This window comes from Solenopsis invicta, chromosome 9 (genome assembly GCF_016802725.1).
Source record: "Solenopsis invicta isolate M01_SB chromosome 9, UNIL_Sinv_3.0, whole genome shotgun sequence".
NCBI classification, from domain to species: Eukaryota; Metazoa; Arthropoda; class Insecta; order Hymenoptera; family Formicidae; genus Solenopsis; species Solenopsis invicta.
This window is the reverse complement of record NC_052672.1, coordinates 325,474-346,323: the sequence shown is the minus strand read 5'-3', so window position 1 is coordinate 346,323 and position 20,850 is coordinate 325,474. Positions and strand designations below refer to the sequence as shown.

Genomic DNA, 20,850 nt, shown 5'->3' with positions numbered 1-20,850 from the left:
TATCTCGAGTCGCCGGACCGGAGAGTCGAAAATAAGATTCATAAAAGGTATGTGCGGCGCGATCACGAACTCTAGAAGCGTTCCAACTTTCAGCCTAGGCGCGAGTAGCGGACACAAGAACTTGTTAGTCCGCGTGTCGGAACTTGTATTTTATTAGAAAAGTTACACCAAGGATTAAGCGCGATTCACGAGGAGGGTAACCATATTGGGTCGGTGAAAACGGGAAAGGAATGTGTAATCGCGTCTAATTTGACACTTGCCCGTTATACGCTATTAACTCGCGACATATTACTTTGATCCTTTACGACGTACCCATACCGTATATCACTCCGATATCTTTGAAGTTTCCGAACTGGATACGCGTATTTCGTATACATTCTATTATTTTATATTACTCTGTAAAATTTTCTCTGTATTTCTCTCGATATTTCCTGAAATATATTTTCATATCGAGCTTGTTTAATTATTTAAACGGATTTATTACTTAATATAAAAGCCAATTTAGAGAATCTTTTTTTTTAAATACTTTGCTCAATTTGTTAAAGGAGAATTTTTGCTGAATTTTATAGAGGAAAGTTGCTAATAATAAATAGATCTGCTGAAGTGACTCACTCCTTTATTACTCGGGAATTAAACATTGCGTTATATTAATATTGATAAAAATTTGATCTGCGTACAATTAGAGGTAGTAATTCATACTTTATGCTTGTATGGCTTGTTCCTAACAAAAACCGCTAAAAACGAATTCTTCAAAAACAAAAATAAAATTTGCACAATTTTTCTTTGCAAATTGCATAGTTTAAGCAATATATTATCAATAATATTAGATTTGACATGTTTATTGCTTTCTAAAATTGTTTTGCTTTTATTTTTTCTTTCTTATTTTGTTTTTAGCGTGGTTTTACAATAAAACAAGTAAAACATAAAATCAATGTGTAACATAAGAAGATACACTTTTTTGCTACTGAAAATTAAATAATATTAATATGTTGAATAATAATAGTCGACAAATGATTTCTATGTATTTGATTTCTAACAAATTATCTATTTTCTAAATAAACTGTTTATTTTCTTCTAATCTCTAAACTGCTTTTATTTTATTATATAACGTTCATCTTATATGTTTTAATTTTATAAAATTTTTTATAAGTGGTTTTATTGTATAGAAACTTTCGTTGCGTATGACATCGTACGAATATTTTAGAATATTCTAAAAATGTTCATACAAAATTATGTTCTATTAGAGAATGTATTTTATTACATAGTTTATTAATTTTTTTTATAATTAACTCCTCCATTAACAGGCCTCCATTAACCGTTTATATTCTATTAATGTCTACTATGTTAGTTTTCGGGACCTTTTTTTTCAAATCTTTTTTGGTTTGTGTTACGAATTCATTAATTATTGAAAAATATAAAATAGTATTATAAAAATTGCTATGCCATTTAATAGAAAACACGTTTTAGTTTATTTTCAGCTTTTGTTATAAAAAAAGGTAATTCATGAAGTAGTTAATATTGAAGAATTTCCTTCATTGAACTAAAAATATACTATTTTGATAAAAAAAATTATTAAATTCTTTCTCTCAAATCGATTCTACTCGTATAAAGATTGTGTATACTTGATGCATGTTTTTATATTATACATGCTTCGTGATGACTGTTTTAGTAAAGGTATTTTTGGTAATTTGTTTGTTTGCAATAGTGGCAAAATATCTGGTATGTTTTTCATGGACTTGAAACTAAATTTTTGACGAAGAAAGCAGACGCGCACATAAGTAACTCTTACGCCACGGCGAAATTAAATCATTATTATATATATACAATATATATTCTTACTTATATGTATATGAAATAATGATTAATAAATAGAATATATTAGTTTTACTTTGATACTAATGTTCGGTACTGTTTTATCTTTGCGATTATTATTTCTTTTTAACATTAGATATTTATGCCGAAGAGTTTAAAAGGATCAAGGAACGACGTTTACATAATATTATCAGATATCTCATTTTTCAACAGATCGAGACTAAATTAATATAATAGTTATTCTTTCAATTCTTCCAATTCTCTTGTATTTTATTAACCTTATTCTTATCTTATTTGCTTTGACCTCACGTTTGCAAAATCATATCTCTCAATTCGCGTGAAAGCCAGAAACACCTTTGTGCCATCGAAAACGTAATCGGGGCAGCGCGTGAGAACGCTCTCGTACTTCTGAAAGCATCTGCGCTTCAAAAGTACGAGGCGGGCATGGCGGCGGACATGAGAACTTGGCCGTTCCGTCGGAACTCGTATTTTATTAGGAAAGTTGCCCAGCGAATTAGCCGAAAACATGACGAAGGCGAAGAAGGTATAAGGGCTCGCGACGTAAAGGGAGAAAAGAGACCGGCGGACGGCAAAGCGCGGGGCAAAGGAGGGTTGAGAATTCGCCGATGCGGTGTATGGCGCGGCACGGCGCGGAGGAGCGCGGGGAGGGGTCATTACGTCCACGAGGCCGCTCCGGAAAACTTACGGATCCTGGAGGGCACTCGAGTCGGGCGCGCGGGCGCGGCCTTAATAAGCGCCTTAACATCCCGTCTATAAATTTTAAGCGATGTAAAATTAGCGCGAACTCAATGGTAGGTAGGTGGTCCTCATTCGTTCCTCTTCACTCCCCCCGTCTACCCATCGATGGCCGCGTGCACCCCGCACTCCCCACCGTTCCCGCAAGCCTGAATCTTCCCTTAAACTCCGCGGAATAATAGGTTTCGACGTTAGTCCGGGTCGGCTCGCTCTCGCAATGACGGCTCCTTATTCATCGAGCCGATCCAACCGACCGACCAACCAACCAACCAAGCAATCGACTGGCCAACCCAAAGCTAAACCCGAAGTCAAACCATCTCTCGTTTATTGCCCGTTGCTGTCTACCGAACTCGTTATTAACCGGGGCACTGAAGAAAGAGGGGAAGAGAAAGAGACAGAGAAAAGGAGAGAAGGGGGGGGGGGACAAAGTTGGCTGGAAGGTAATTCGACTTCGAACACGCGAATGAAATTGGGTTTGACTCCGCGACGCTCGTCCCCGGCGACGAGAGTGATGTAAGTGATGTAAGCGACGTGAGCGGAATCACTGATCGCGAATGCGGAGCATCGGTTGCATGTAACTCGGTCGCATCTCGTTCGCATCCCGATCAAGGAAGAAAGAGCGAGAGAGAGAGAGAGAGAGAGAGAACAGACGCAGCCGTGCATCATGTCGCATACTCGTATTGCGCTTTGTGTCTTGTTCGCCGGTTACTTATGACGATTCATCCCCGTGAAGGATAGCAACGATTCGGTGTAAGTCATAAAGTATCACGATCGACCCATATATTGACGTACTTCGGCCAATGGTTCCGAGGCGATACGCAAACGATAGCCAATATCTGTCAAATCCACATTTGTATTTATTTGTTTGAAAAACATCATAAATGTCTATTCCCTCTCTTTACTCTGCCCGAAAATTTATATCGCGCGGTCCACGTGTGTCTAAATTATTCATCGCATGAAATTTTACATGGCGTAATGCCGCGATTGCATTCTTTATCTGAATTTTAGATTCCCTATATATTCCAGAAAAATACAAATCTTTCGAAGTAAGAGCTTTTAAGTCCATAAATATCTTCTCTCTGATTTAAAAGGTATCTTCATCTTCTTTATCCCCTCCTTGTCATCTAATTTCCCTCCAAGTGCAGATTACCAGAAATGATCTAGGGACACTGAGGAGCATGTTACACCTCTGCAAGTTTTAAGAAGCAGGGTATTTTTAAGAAATAAAATTTTGATCTAACGACGCGCGACACAATAAATCAGAATCACTTACAAGGAACTGATTACAATTGTCAGAAATTGGTTCGAATTTTCATGAAGTATATCTTTAAGCACATAAATTTAAGAGACACATATTTTTTTTTCTATTAGCCCAATTTGAAATTTAAGGGGTGAAACAACCCCTCAAAGTCAATAGTGGGATACAAGTATTTTGAAAAGTATTAAATTTTTAAAAAATCTAAATACTCTCAGTTATAAAGTACATAGGAAACCATAAAAGTTTTGTCTAAAATATTTTTCCATATCGTTATTTCATTGATAACTGTTAAAAAAATCTTAGATCTAACAATAAGCTTTACCTTTAAGGAATTTTTAATTTCTTTTTCATCTTGGGCTGATGTAAAGAAAATACGCGTCTCTAAGATTTTTGCGTTTAACAATATATTTCAAGAAGAATCGAATCGGTTCCGGACAGTTGTAACCAGTCTCTCGTCAGTAAGGGGAAAAAATTTGATTGAAGGTGAGTAGTTCCTCCGGAGCACTTCTCAATTACTTTCTTAGATACTAGAAGACCGGAAAGAACTCTTTTGCTTAGTTGCGCAAAAAGTTTTCGCTATCTAGGAGATCCTATTTTGCCTGTCGCGATATGCGAGATTCTTATGAGAAATCGCGAAAGAGGATGAAGTAAAGCGAGGATAAGGGAAAGGAGAGGAGAACGAGCGCACAATGCAGCCAAGAAGATCTCTCAAACGCGCGCGCGATTTACTTTGCAAACGACGACGGCGACGAACTCGGCGAACTCGGAGGCGCCCTCGATACGGCTCTGCCGTCTGAAAACTTGGCCAATAAGCGGGGAAAACAAGAAAGAGGCGAACCCCCCAAAGACGAGGGATTGCGTAAACGTAAGCGGGCGCGTTAGCGGCATCAAAACAATCGAATATATTTCAAGGATCGACATGGCCGCCCGATCATATTTTCCGTTCCGCTAAACGCCGTCCCATGTTTCCATTCTCGCGCCTCGGGACGACAGGCCGGCTACACACGGCACAAGCCTGGAACTAGCGAGATAAAATGCATCTCGACGTTCTGAAGGAGAAGGCGAGGCAATCGCCGTAGAGTGCCGGTACCGCCGTAAATATTGCACAAGCCGCACTTGTCCGCGCGGTCGTGAAGTCAGAAGTCGCGCGATCTACGAGCCGTAGACTCGATGACGCTGAGAGTGCTCTCACTGAGGAAATTCCGAAGCGATCCATCCAGTTTTGCTTTAAAGAGGTCAATACGTTTTCCGTATCGTTTTCGTCATTTTGGATCAATTATAAACGCCTTAGGAAATGCATTGCAAAATGCTAGTGAGGTGCTTGTTACATGGGATTAGCGCCTCTCAGAAAGGATTTCTAATAACAAAACTATAAATATAACTTATTTGTATATTTATACATTTATATTTTAAAATTAAATATATAAAATAATCCCTAACAGCATATTTTATCCATGAGATATCCCAGGGATATCCCTAGGATGTACGGACGTCCTTCGGACATTCCACGGACGTCCCTGGGAGATCTGTATCTCCCGATGTATCTCTTCGTAATTAATAATGTAAATGACTACGAAAGAAAAAAATATAAGCAAAACAGTATTAATAAACTACAAACATGTGTAAAAAGATCTATCAATAATATTATCAATAATATATTCACTATTGTTTCAATTATGCAATTTGCAAGAGAAGTGTTTTATCTCTCGTTTGTTTTTAACAACTTTTATATAAAAAAAGCCATGAATGTATCAAATATAGATTTTTATTTCTTTCATTATTCGAGTTCACAAGTTGATAAAAAAATTTGATGAATATCATATTGGAACGAAATTAAGATCATATGTAATTAATCAATAACCAATTTTATTTCAAAGATTTCATCATAATAACCTGGAAAATATCATGTAAATGTCAATGATCTAGATATCATTTAACTTGATTTGCACTGAAATCGAGTCAACGTCTGCGTCTATTCACTTGATTAGAATATAATATTTATATACATATAAACCAATAATTTAAAAAAGTAACATTGAGCTTTAACGTTAGAGATTATTACAAGCGTAGAGATTTGAAATAATGGCATCTAATAAACTGATAACCATATTATCAATTTCCGTCCATTTTATAGCTCCTCAGGAAAACTCCTTCCTGATCTTCGTACTTCTTTGATATTTGAGCTATTAGAGGTCGTCTGCAGTTCAAAGTAATAATAAAATTTGAATACATTTGGCTTTATAATAAGAACTAATTTGGTCCGCATTAAATTTTACTAGAAGGGTGCAAATGTGAGCTTTAGATCTATATCATTTCCGCAGCTTTAATTATTAAAGTTCGTCGACGTTAAGAGGTGGAAGCTCACCCGGTCGAGGTACCCTCAGCAAGACCACGTGACCACGGGAGAAATTTACCTTTATAACACTTGACGGGAAACAATTGCGAGAGTGGCTGGCGCGATGACGGTGGTGAATATTGCGCAAGCAGATCTTGTAAGGCAGCTGCGATGAAATTGCCGCGGCCGGTGCATGTTCGTACGTGGCGTGCGACGAGGATGTTTGTGAATCGCGCGCCCTTCACTCGTGAGATATTAAGCGCGGAGTAGAATATGCGGAAGAGGGAAAAAAAAAGAGAGAAGGGAGAAGGTGGAATAAAGGCGAGCGAACAAAAAGGGCGAGAGGATGCGCGATCGCGAATGCGGAGCTGCCGGCGGTGTGGCCGCAGCGTGAATAATATATGCAGCTTGCGTGACTTGGCTCTTTATGACGCAAAGAACATATCGCACTGCGTAGCGGACGCAGGTGACTGCAACTTTTCGCGCGCGAAAAGGTTTTGCTAAAGTATGTAAAAATTCAGATCTGGCTACAGATCTGAAAATTTTGATAAACGTCGAAATAATTAAGTGGCACGCTCAAACTCAAGGGCGGTAATCACCAGCTAAAATGTTGTCCCGCGGATTACACGATATTTTATTTGATTTCATCTAATTATATCATTTTTTGTAATTATGTAATTATCAGATTTCTTGTGATTAAAAATGATTTTACTTGATTAGAAACACCATTATTGCTTGCTAATTTCTTTCAAATAAAATTAAATAGGTGTACACCTGACCGCCTACTTTAAGACTTTATTGAAATTTATCTGATTGATAAAAGATTTTTCTAAAAAAGATCAAAAATTTTTGATAACCTCTTTTTTAAAGATTGTATGAAAAATTGATTGCAAAAAAACAAAAGCTTTCATTAATTTCATCAAGTTTCATGATGATCATACATAATTTCCAATGATTACACAGAAATTTAAATTTTTTCTGATTTACATATGATATCTGATAATTTCATCTGGCTTGATTACATCTGATTGCAAAATGATTACATGAAGATTTCGTAAAGGTTTCAGAGACACTGTCTCACGATCTCTCAAACTGGTTGCCAGAATGCCAAAATATTTTGTAGCACGGCTAATTATATCTTGAACGCTCTTCATAATTATTTTAAGGTTCGAACAAATTATTTTCAGATCCGTTGGCTAAATTTCTAGATACTTGAGCAAAACCGTTTTTCCCGCGTGCGTACATGCGCGCGATAGGGAGACAATAGACCAAAAGCTGCGGAAACGCGTAGGGTAAAGGTGAACGCGAAGAAAAACCTGGTGATGTCTCTGAAAGGAGCACGCGTCCACTTGTTACGCGGAGGCGAGAACAATGGCGTCGACGAAAATTAATTATTCGTCAGGTTCCGCGGGGCTTCTGGACGGGAAGGAGAAGGCGGGCGGAAAGAGAGAATGAAAGTTCCTTCTGCGAAGGAACGCGGATGAGCGCGTCGGTGCCGGTGCCGGTGCCGGTGACGTCTCGAGAAAATCAGGCCGTCGCCGACGACACCGGCGGCGAGGTTGTTGCTGGCGTCATGATTTTGCCGGGCGCAATTTTGCTCACGTACTCTACTGCGCGAACGGCTAAAACGCGACGAACCGTGACGTTGGAAATGCGTTTCGCGTATCTCGTTTCCGCCGTGCTTGCGATATTTAAATGAAATAAATGTTCGCGCGCGAAAGAATTTATTTTCAATGGCGAAAAGAACGCGGGAATATGCATCGCGAGATAATTATTATATTAACGCGATTTTGACGCGGCGCGAATATTATGTGACTCACCATTTTTTACGAATTATCGCGCAAATTCGCATAATACGATTATTGAATTATACGGAGTCTGCGTATTTGATTGTTCGATGGCGTTGATATTTTTAACTATTTCCTTGGGATTAATAATAATCGCGATTTTACGGGGGCATGCAGATTTATACGTTTGTTAATTATGTTACAATATTAACGATGCGTTCGAGTTCGGATGTCAAACTTGGGATAAGTTCAACTTTTGTCGTGTTCTACAATTCATTCCCTGTTATTTTTGCAAAAGCCCCGGAAGAATATTTCGAGAGATACAAAGGTAAAATTAAAACTTAAAATATCTCGAGCATTTGAAAATGTGATGGAAACACGTCGTTAACACCCATCGATTTTCTTGAATTTAATCGACATAATAGGAAATAGTCGAGTGTATAGAAACACATTTGCGAGGTGACATTTGACCAACCTATATATATTTTTTCACGCAATAATATTGTGTATATCGAAAACTGGCGCAGATTCGCGTTAAGCCATACGCGGTGTAAAAACGAGAACGAAGGAAATAACCGAAAAAGCGAGGAATAGAGAAAACCGGGGAAATATTTGCAAAACCAACGGCAAAAAAATAGTTTGGCAAAGAGACAAAGACAAGGGGTGGCGGAACAAGAGAGGGGTATGCAGGACGATTTCATTCCTAACTGTAATACTCAGAGAAAACTGAACGATTCGAATTCGCTCAAACCTAACGATCGACAAAACCAAGCGGAAAAATGAATGTTCCACCGCGTTCCGATCGCGCGAGTCCTTCCGCGATTTAACATATGTTCCATGAAATCACGAGCGCGGCCTTGCCGCACGATTTCACCGATGATTTTTGATTTCGACGCGGAAAATATCCGAGATGTCCGGTGAAATTGAGCCACCGCAAAACTGCTCGCGAATATCGAGAAATAATTACAGTAGAATTAGCGTTATTAAGGCATTTAATTTATAAAGGCCTTTCTAATTATATTTAACAGTTTTTCTGAAAGTACTATTTAGAGGAAAGTACCAATATTGGTATAGCCAGCCCTCCTGAAGTGCCACTTTCTTATTCTTTTTATATTATCCTCGTTTAAACTAAACAATGCACTGTGTTAATACTAAATACAAAAGTGGTTTAGGATAAGTTGATGATCAATTAAATATCAATAGTGATTTTTTGGATTGTTTGATTTAATAACGATTAAACTTTTTATTGATATTCGGAAGAAAATCGACATTTGTCGACGTTGTTTCAATATTGACATCTGTATATATATATATATATATACATTTTATATATCTATAACAAATATCGTATAAGTGTTGAATAATTAGTGATGATTGATTGATATTTAGTTTATATAGATATTATATTCTAATCAAGTGAATAGACGCAGACGTTGATTCTATTTCAGTGCAATATAAGTTGAATGACGTCTAGATCATTGACATTTACATGATATTTTCCAGATTATTATGATGAAATCTTTGAAATAAAATTGGTTATTGATTAATTACATATGATCTTAATTTCATTCCAATATGATATTCACCAATTTTTTTTATTAACTTGTGAACTCGAATAATGAAAGAAATAAAAATCTATAGCTGATACATTCATGGTTTTTTTTTATATAAAAGCTGTTAAAAACAAACGAGAGTTAAAACACTTCTCTTGCGAATTGCATACCTAATTGAAACAACAGTGAATATATTATTGATAATATTATTGATAGATCTTTTTACACATGTTTGTAGTTTATTAATATTGTTTTGCTTATATTTTTCTCTTTCGTATTTTCCTCGTACGATTTGAAACATGAAATCTCTGTGCAACCTAAATCGGTACATTTCTCCGTGAGAACAGACAATGGATTTGGTTACGCCGTGTTTAGGTTGACGTCGCGTCGTTAACTTGACAACTGGAAAAAAGCTCACTTGTCAATAATAGTTGTTATTTTACAGCAATATAATCAAGATAAGTTGTCAAAATTAATTAAAAAGCACTAACTCTTCGATTGTATACGTGGATCGCCACGCCGTGAATATTGAAGTTTAAGACTACCATAATCATAGGTGAGGTTATCACATATATACTTTGTTCTCATAAAGAAGTGCACTCTTCTCCGTTTACGATGCACAGCGAATTTGTGTTCCAATTCTAGTCTTTTTATTTTATAAACTTAGTTGTTTAATACATAAAAACGTTTTATTTATCAATTTACACACATTTTATTTATCAATTTATTTCATAATTAACGTTTCCACAGAAGACCGTGACTAAAATTTGCCATTATTGCTTACAATTAGTAACTGGAGCTGCACTAGTCGAGCTGCACCAACTTTGCAGCTCAATTTCTCAGACGCTCTACTGGATTATGTTGCAAAAACGTTAATTGTTACAAATACAGAATAGTATTATAAAAACTGCTGATAGAAGTTATTTTTTAGTTTGTATTTATGTTTTTAAAGTTTTATTTTTAGAATTGTTTAAAAAATTATTCAAAAATAAAATGCCAGTTTGGTGACTTTTTTCTAATTTAGAATTATTTCTAAATAAAATATTATTTAAATATTGTTTGTATAATATTATATTACATTGTATTGATTAATTTGATTAGTGCACTGATTTATTAATTAAAAGTTAATATTTTTATAAATATAAATATTAAAATCATTAGGAGTCTTAAAAATACTCGAACAGAATGTTAATTTAAAGATTACTTTTAACAAAATAATTGATACAAGAAATTCATGTTTTGTAGAAAAAGCTAATGTTTAATCAAGGCTTTGCTGAGAAAAGGCCGGCTTTAACAATGTTAGACAATACGTTCTCGAAGTACCGGCTTTTCTACACCGGACACTGTATTTTGCAAATATTTGGCTTTACGGATTGTAAAGGACAGAGCATGTAATGGGAAACAGAATAGACCGCAGGAAACAGAGCGAAACAGGTCGGGCTTTCATTGCTGTGAAACTACAAGCTTTGTCCCTTTTCCCTTTCTCTCCTCTCCTCTCTCTCTCTCTCTCTCTCTCTCTCTCTCTCTCTCTCTCTCTCTCTCTTTTACTCTGTCGATGTATTCAGTTTGGGAATAAATAGATACTTGTTGGGATTTTCACGGGCTTCATTAGTGCGGAAAGATTATAAATCGAAATGCAATATGAAAAGCGAAATATCGAGCTGGTATTTATATTTTACCGCTAAAAGATCCATTAATATCCCATTCGTTCTTTTAATCCCTGCTGAAAGCTTTAAATGGTTTAATTGGTACTATTTAAAAATTTCGATCATTTATATCGATAGGTATAAAATAATGAGTACATCGTGACTATATTCGCTATTTCTAGTCTTTATTAATGGATATGTGTGTTGCGCAATGAATATTGATTTCCACTCACATAACAGTTTTCTTCTAATATAAATAACATGAAAATGAAATGTCAGAAGGGAATGAAATTAACGTGACAAGAGATATGATACTATCAATCTATTTCCCCTGTTGTTTATTACATTATATTAAGATGTGCCGTTTTAAGAAGTGATACTTAAATGTCGATTCCAAAATTGACAGTGTATTAGATGAGTGGTGTTACAAAAGCAAGTGGAATAATTCGATATAAACGAAACGGAAACGAATCGTAAGATTCATACTTATAAATAACGATATCATTTGCAAATATTAGTACGTAGAAATGTGAACAAGTCAAATATCGGATATCAAAATTGATATTGTTCATATTACTGTAAAAAGTTGCACGTCAGATTGCAGCTGTTATAGTGGATAACTTTGGAACCCAATCTTAAAAATACATAATACACACGTAAGAATTTAGTTACAACTTACAAAAATAAAATATTTTTATAGTAATTAAACAATTTGCAAAAGTAAGTTTACAATTGAATTCATAGAAATATTTATTTAATAATTTACCAACAAATAACGTATAATTTTCTTAAACTATGTGTATGTAAGAAATATACATATAATATATACTATATTGCTATTAAATTATATAATATTATTAAAAATTATACATTTACATAAAAACTACAAAATATGTTATTATTATAATTTTTATCTAAAGTCCACTCTAGGTATTCTATAATTTGATACAGAATTCGAGATATGTCATATTTTTTAATAATCTGACGAAGTCTGTCAAAGAAAGAAAGAAAAAAATTAAATATTCTACATAATTTTAAATCAAATTATGTTTCGTATAATATAATTTTTTTTTATTGATAATTATATTTATAATTTAGTATATAAAATTAAAAATAAATTATGTTTTGAATTCTATTTGCAAATTATCGTGGCTTAAAATGAAGATATATTAACAAAATTAGAGATAAAAGTTTCAATTTTTATATCAAAATTTTATATTTATTTCCAATATAAATTGTATAATTTCCAAATATGTTATTTATATAATTTTACATACATTTTTACAATGTAGCTATCGTATTGTTTGCAAATATATGATTTTAAGCATAAGTCTGTTAAACATATTTTTATTTATTATTGTTTATTATTTATTATGTATTATATTAAGTTTACAAGGTATGTTCAAAGACATACAAAAAAACTATTTCTAGGATAATTTTCGACGCTGAGCCCGAATCTGTCATCAAAATATTTCCATTAAATCTGGTTTTTGAGATATGAATATAAGTAGAAATTTTGTCCAATATATAGTTAAGCTTTATTAAAATTAGAGAACACATCACATAAAAATGTTGAGTATTTAATTTAAGTTTTTATATGAAAAAGCAATGTAAATAGGTTAATTTCAGCTCTTCTATGATTATACAACCCTTCTTTTCAATAATGTATTATTTACAAACGTAGCAGAAATAGTTTCTGGATCAGTCTTATACAATTATTGAAGTTTGAACTAGTTTTACACAAATTTATCGCTTATAACAATAAAATAACTACTTCGTGTGATACTTTTGCGGCATAATATTACTATCAGTCAAATAGTTCTATGTTACATTTTAAAAATTTAACTTGACGGAATTTTTTTAATTGCAGATTCGAATTCTGCGTCCGAAGATACTTTACAAACGTTGTTTTCTTTTTCTGGACTGAAATTAATGTAAAATTTATAAACTGTTATTTATTATTATTAGATTGAGAAAAAAGTGTTTAGTATGTGTGACTATAATTGCATGATAAAATAATTATAATTAGAAACTCTATTTGTATAGTTATTACTGCAACAAGTTAATAAACATAATAATAATTTTATGCTTATGATGTCAACTATAAAAAAAATTTACTATAAATTATGATAATTTTAATTATTAATATACGAGTAGTAAAATATTAAAATATAGGCGTTAAAAATAAAATAAACGTTTCTATTATATGTAGTAAATGCAATTATAGCACATACAACTATTTCTTCAACATTCACTTAGTACATTTACGTAATAATAATAACTAAAAACTATAATTTGCGTGGTTAAAACAACTTTAAATATATAGTTGACATCGCAAAATGAGTATAAGTAATGGTTATATTATGGTAATTGCAACTATTTTTTTTTCTTTTAGTGTACGTTAGCGTTTGCTGTTATTTAACTTCTTTTGAGATTTACCTTACGATACACGAGTATAAAAACATAAAGTGCACTACGCGTCGAATAGCGTGTGTCGCCATAGCGTTCGCACATCGCAAGGCTGTTCCTGCGTTGGATGTAATCCAGCACTATCTTACATAGTACCGTCGTCATTTTGCGGGTTTCACGTAATCGCCGTTACGAGAGTAGGCTTACCGCGTGATTGCACCTGTACGCTCTTCGTAAATTATCTTCTCCCGCGCGTGGATTTTCCTCGGCGCCGAGTACAGCGTCCGGTGCATCCGAATAACGCATCGCGATTGAAGTGACATATTATATTGTTAGGAACAATGTACGGCGAGCTTTCTCCGTGTTGCCCCGGGCTTTATTGAACGTTGCGTGACAGCGATCTTCTCTGTGTGCACGTGGAAGCTTGCATGCGCACGTGCGTGTGTACGTGTATGACGTAACTTGGGCACGCATTATTGAGTGAGCAAACACACAGAGGCGCACACCCGCGAGCGCGCACGCACACGCGCACATCCGCGAGCGCGCACGCACACACGCGCACATGCGGGACGAACAACGATGAATTAGGCGTCTGCCTATCGAATATTACATTCGTTTCGCGTCCGGGCGGGCTAAATAATCGTGGGAATGTTTCAACGAACGCTACGCGAACGCGCTCCACTTTTACAAATCGAAAATATTTATCTTCGATTCTCCGCCGCGTAAAACATTGACGGAGAGAGAAACGCGCGCGCGCGCACTACTCCGCTTTCTCCGCATCGCCGAGCTGCATAATTCAGCGGACACCAACGGACGGGAGAAAAACAGTTCGAAACCGCAAATTACATACGAACGACTCATTAATGGACGGACCGCGTGAGCGTGACGAGCTCTCGTTAAAGTCGCGTTCACCGATGCAGATTCCCCGGTAAGGGTACCGATACCGGCGCATATCCCCTTCCCCTCCCCACGCTTAAACATACTGTGTACCTAACAAGTAGATCGCAAACCGCCGTGTTGCGTTTATACATATATGTTGAATTAAGTTTCTTGTTTGCCTATTTTACTGCATCACGCGAAAACAGTCGGACAAATGATCGTTTAAAGTTGAAGGGATTCGGAGTGGTCTGACTTAAAATAGGTTAAACTACTTACAGTATAGAAATTTCAATTGTCAAAGCTCTTAACGTGCATTTTGTTATTTATGCACTGCAAAACATATCTGCTTTAAATATGATGGTATTAAGTTAGGTTGTCCGCTTTAAACAAATGATCATTTGGTTAAAGCCGTCAACCTAACTTAATCATAGCAACTCGCAATATGGCGACTCGACTCGACTCGCCGATCGTCGATCGTCGATAATTCTACTTTAATTTCACACTTACAAAATGGAAAAAAGTCACTTTTTTTTCGTCATATTTAAAGCGGATATGTTTTGCAATGTATAAATGGCATATTTTTTTTTTCATGATTTTGATTCTATCTACACGCGTCCTTTTTCAACATCTTCTATATGCGAGGGGTCATTTATTTTTGAGTTTGTTATTTTTGTGGGTATAACAAATTTTACAAAGAGTTATACCTTACATTTTTAAATTACATAGATTATTTATTTACACTATGTTCTTTCTTATGTAGACTGTACAATGTGAATTGTTATAACAGTCCTTAAAAACGAATAATTGAGCTAAAAAATTGTTAATATATCCAATTTTAGTATTAATGAGATAAAAATATATACCTAATATTAAAAATTAAAAAGCGGAATATAGTTTTCACTATTTCTAAAATCTGATTTTCGATAATTCACAGAATATTATTTACATAAATGACATATTCAAAGAAAAAAATTATATCGGCAACTATAAATTTGTTAACAATACCTCAACTAATTCCTTAACTATATATGACTAAGGTATAATAAAGTATTAATAAGTTATATGAACTAAGAAAATATATACTAACTATTTGTAGTAAAATTGTTGGATTAATTATAGAAAAATGATAATGCAAATGTAGATAACGGAAAAATTGAACCGACTGAGATTTGAATTCAAGGAATCCCTTGTTTTTATTCTTAGAATTTAGAGTTCTGCACCATTGTGCTACTGCTACTGTGGTTATTCCGTAGATTTAATCGGTTGCACACAAACTAGAAGTATGTAATCATAATTTATTTCTAGTAAAGTCTACATAATTATGTAATTATAGTTGAGGTATTATTATACCGTTATACAGTTATTGCAGCTTGTGTTTTAGTTACTATAATTATATAATAATTAGTATTACAACGACAACTATATTTTTGCAACTATAAATTTATTAATAAGATAAGAATTTTATATATATATTTTTTATAGTTGTTACTTTTATATAGTTGCCACTACTATAAATTTTTCTTTGAGTGCACGTAAACAAAGTTTGCACAGTTTACATTGTAAATACGTGATGTAGGTTATTTATATTTTACGCGTAAATGTTTAACCTGGCAGTCAATTATATAATTTCATGTCAAACTTTTCACGTTTTATGTATAACCTGTCTTTTGTCAATGCAATACTAACAAGCATTAATGCATTGTTAATATTGAAAAAAGAAAGATTATTAAATGTGCAAGTGGAAGTTTCACATAAAGTTACATGATCGACTCCCTTTTTTGCATATATATCTTACAACATGTTTTACGATATATATATATAAACATTTTTACACAATATTTTGTATTATTTATTTAAAAAAATTGTATGTGAATATTAAAGTAATTGTGGGGAAATGTTAGTTGGGAGAAGAAATCACTTTGATTATATAATAGTTTCTTTATATATCAAAAGTTAGCTATTTTAATTGCGCGTAAGTGTGCGCTAAAACTGTTGTGTTGAAAAACTGTTTATTATATTAAGAGGACTTTCGATACTAAGAGTTGACAAAAATTTATAAAAATACAAAAGAATAGTAAATCGTGAAATGTGCTTTTTATAATAATGTATAATGTAATAATTAACAAGGTGAGGCTCAAAAACGTATTTCACGGATTTTAGTCAATTTTTGCATAGTTATTTTGAAATACTAGGAATAATTTCTATAAAGCTGTAAATTACATTTTTATATTTTTTTCAAAAAAAAAAAAAATTCTGATTTTAAATCATAATAATGGATCACTTTCAAACTTTGGGAAATTGATAGATATTAAAAAAAAAAAAAAAAAATAATAATATTTGTGTGTATAAGGTTTAAAAACGATTCGACGTCATAATCTAAAATCACAATATTTTCGTGCAAAGAAAAAACGCAAAACTGCAATCTACAGCTTTACAGGAATTTTTTTTTAATGCTTTAGAATAACATGCAAAAATTGATCAAAATATGTGAAATATATTTCTAAGTTTCCTTTTGTAAGTTTTGTTTGATGTTTACTTTAAAACTAGGTAAAACTTTTGTTGCGTAGTTTTTGTGGCAGTCACATGTAGCTGTTATAGATTATATATTTGTGAATTCATTGTACGTGTACAAACTGCAGTGACACTTTCTCCGAACAGGATAAAAAGGCGGTATAAACAAAATATAATTTTTGAGATTAACACCTTCATTAAAATAGCTTATGAATTTTATTAAAATTTTAGCTTATTAAAATTTTGAGTTTTTAATTCTATATTAATTTAGTATTTAATTCCGAACTTGTAGAGCTATAAAAATATGAAAATATAAAAAGTTTCTTCTTAAATTAACTATTTATTATTCATTTTTGTAGTTTTATAATTTAAATTTGATTATCTGCTGAAATCACTGAATAAGAATATGAGGTATATCACAATGCGTATAATGGCGGCAGACTAATAAAACAATTTTACCCATATATTAATGTTGAGGGAGGTGCCAGTTTTGAAAGGCTTATCTAATTATATTTTACCCAAAGACTCCAGAATATCGAAACTTTAATCACTTCATATACAAATAAATAAAAATTTTAAAAATATTATAATAATTTTTTATAGTAATATTTTATATTTAAATCCATAACATGATAAAGTTATTCCTTAGAAGAAAGGCTAAAGTATGACATTTTTTCTTAACTTACTTTATAACTAATTGTCATGCTTTTAATCGTTCAAAGAAAAGAAATTCGGGCAAAATCATCGAATCATGTTTATAGAAAGTTAATGTAAACAATGTATGTTATTAAATCCATATATTTTTTATAAATTTTTTCTTAAATTTGATTGTATTAATTGCTTCAAATTCGTCAAATTTTTTATGTTTGTAATAACACGCGTTTGTAATAACACGTGCGAAATGATTTTGTTAAACTTGATGGATTTAATGCTTTCGAGCTTGACCTCGCGAGAACGAGAGTGCCGATAGAAATCGCCACCGATGTATCACCGCGTCGAGAGATGCGCCGATTGAAACATCGACGTCGCGTGAAACATTTCGCGCTGGCTCGTCCCTTTGATGTTTGCGGATTTAACACTTTTTCAACTTCGACACGGTGCGGTGAATCCCCGAGTGGGCCTCGAGAGTGCTTCGACTGGCCACGTTCAATGCAAGGGGTGCAAATGACAGGTATAACGCATGATACGATACTAATTCGTTCAGGAATGATGATCGATTCGACAGAACTTTATCGGTGGAACTTATCAAGAAGAGAGAGAGAGAGAGAGAGAGAGAGGGGGGGGGATGACGTGCGTTAAATCGATACTTCTGAATCAGGACAAGCATAGCTGTGTTGTGCTGCTGTTTAGAGAGAGAAACCAGAAAGGAAAACATGAATTACATATTCTCGAATATTCATGATGTTTACTGTCGAAAAGTTACATATCGAATGACAACCATTACGCTGGGCAATTTTAATACCCACTACTAAAAGTGTATGTTTACACATGTAAGAGTAAAGTTATAACTTACAAATAAAATTCTTCTTTACTAAATTTTCTTTGCAGAAAGTAAACTTGCAATTAAAGTTTATAAAATTTGTACATTTTGCATAAACTATAAAATTATATTATAATGTTGTTAGAATTTTTCATTTAATATTAAGATGCGACACAAGCAGAAATCAAAGTACTTATTTTTGAAAAACCGCACAATTAATATACTTCTACTACAATTTGTAATTTTTACAAAATATACATATACTTTGATGTAATTTCGACGTACTTTTTTACGATGCATCATTGCAATAATAATTCCGATTTCAAAGCGTGAGAAAAAAACGCAAGAGGAATTTATTTTGATGTCAAATATTAATTTTACGTAATATTAATATTGTTATTCTACACTTCAGACACTCCACATTACTTTCAATGAATTCCATGTAAAAAAATTTCAGCGATCTGCGAATTAATAAGGAATTTTATAATTAATATTTTCTGCAGATTAAAACTACTGTGGAAGTTCGTGCAGTTTTTACTCATAATACTGTTAATTACATAGTTGGAGATATGCTACGGGACGCTTAAATAGAATTCCAATACCAGAACGCGAGTTTTAGATTTACCGAGATTACGTGTACGATATATTGCTACTACGAATCACAACTTCGCCGTTATAGCCATAAACTCTATGTCGAACATGTTCAGTAAAATTGGAAGTATGAGGAAATATGTCAATAATCGATACGTTCAATCAGCCGTTATCTTCCGCATCATCGCATGTCGACGTATACATCATACATTTAATTTAAAAATAGTTGGTACAATCTTATAACAGGAATCTCTTATTTCCCCCTTATTATCTTTTAATTAATTACGGCACCATTCTTATCGAAAACCTATTTCTAAGGAATTTAATTTCTTCTAAGGGATACAATAGTCTATTTGTTATCGCTTCAATGTTTGTAGCTTTTTTTTTATCTGATTTATTTTCAATTAAGCGAATCGCTTTTTGTTAGAAATTTCTTTCGAGACTTTCGACTGAAAGATGATAAGAAAGCAAGATTAAATCGCTGTCGTTTAAAATACATTCATTATTGCTTACAAAATATATATGTTTATATACAAAAATGTGGAAGATGAAATTGTCATTTTATCTGACGCTGGCTAATTGTATAACACTACAAAATTTGCTATCTGCTAACCATCTCGTTATTTTTGTCACATTTTATATTCCAAAGCTTTCTGAATGCTTTATTTGAAAATTGTGTATTAAATGTAAAAAAAATTCTTTTAGTATTTTTGGTTCAAAGTCCTGCCGCATATGCGACCGATTTTTGTCGTGGTTTACTCTATCGAGAGTTGAAAGTTTGAGCGCCTTTTTTTTCTGGGAACGTTGCCAAATAGCGACGAGGAACGGCAGACCCGACTTTACGAAAAACCTGCTGCTTCCTTGGCCATATTCGTCAAGGACTATCGTATCTTATTGACAGAGCTACTTCTTTTACTACCGATTGCTGTCTACAGGAATATCTCAGCAATTTTTTTCACTAACCCAAGATCGATCCTATCGGACTTTTGACATTTAGCTATTTTCACTGAGGAAACTGAGGAGCATTATATCGATGTTGGAATTTATTTTGTTAGGTATGTATGTAGGCATCGTACAGGTTTTGTTTGAAATAAAATAGAAGACAGAAAATCGATCGGCAAGTTTATGTGAAAACTATGAGGTATTCTCTTTTTTTTTATTATTTAAAAGCGAGAAAATCGTTTTTCTTAACAAATATATAGAATATATAATATATGATTAGAAAATGTATGATTTGATAAGATTATTACAGAACACTTTAGCTTATTTATTTATTTTAGATAAAAACGTAGGAGCGTTATTCGTTGGTTATACATTGATAAAACATTGATGATACATTAAACTAATATTACGAATTGTTTTACTACACTAACTATACGGAAAAAAGTTTTGCTAGAATATCTAAAAATTTAGTAAATTTAAGTTGTTAAAATGTCAAAACATTTTACAGCACATGCAAGATTGTTTAATAGATTATCACGCTTGAACATTCTTCATAATTATTTTGATAGTCTAACATATTTATTTTTAGCTATGTGTTGAATTAAATTTTTCGATATTTGTATCTAGCTAAACTTGTCAACATTTTAGCAAAATCATTCTTTTTATGTAAGAAAACCACAGGAAATTGTTTGTCAATCAAATTCATTATCTTTTGCCGCAAATTAAACGTGAACTTTATGGTATATAAAAATAAAAAGAACGTTAAATCATTTGTGCGTAATCATATACAGAATGGGACATTTCAATCGAGACATTTGAAGAGGAAAGTTCAGATGAAAATTGTATGGTCTGAAAGAGGAAATAATAGTAATACAAATTTTGAAAAAATCA

The 20,850-nt window shown here is 33.3% G+C and overlaps 1 protein-coding gene across 3 annotated transcripts in view; it reads left to right on the top strand.

Annotated features, from left to right (window-relative positions):
• LOC105203142 (protein O-mannosyl-transferase TMTC2) overlaps positions 1-20,850 on the top strand; it is a 368,927-nt gene that overhangs the window by 245,397 nt on the left and 102,680 nt on the right. The gene's annotated exons all lie outside the window — the stretch shown is intronic.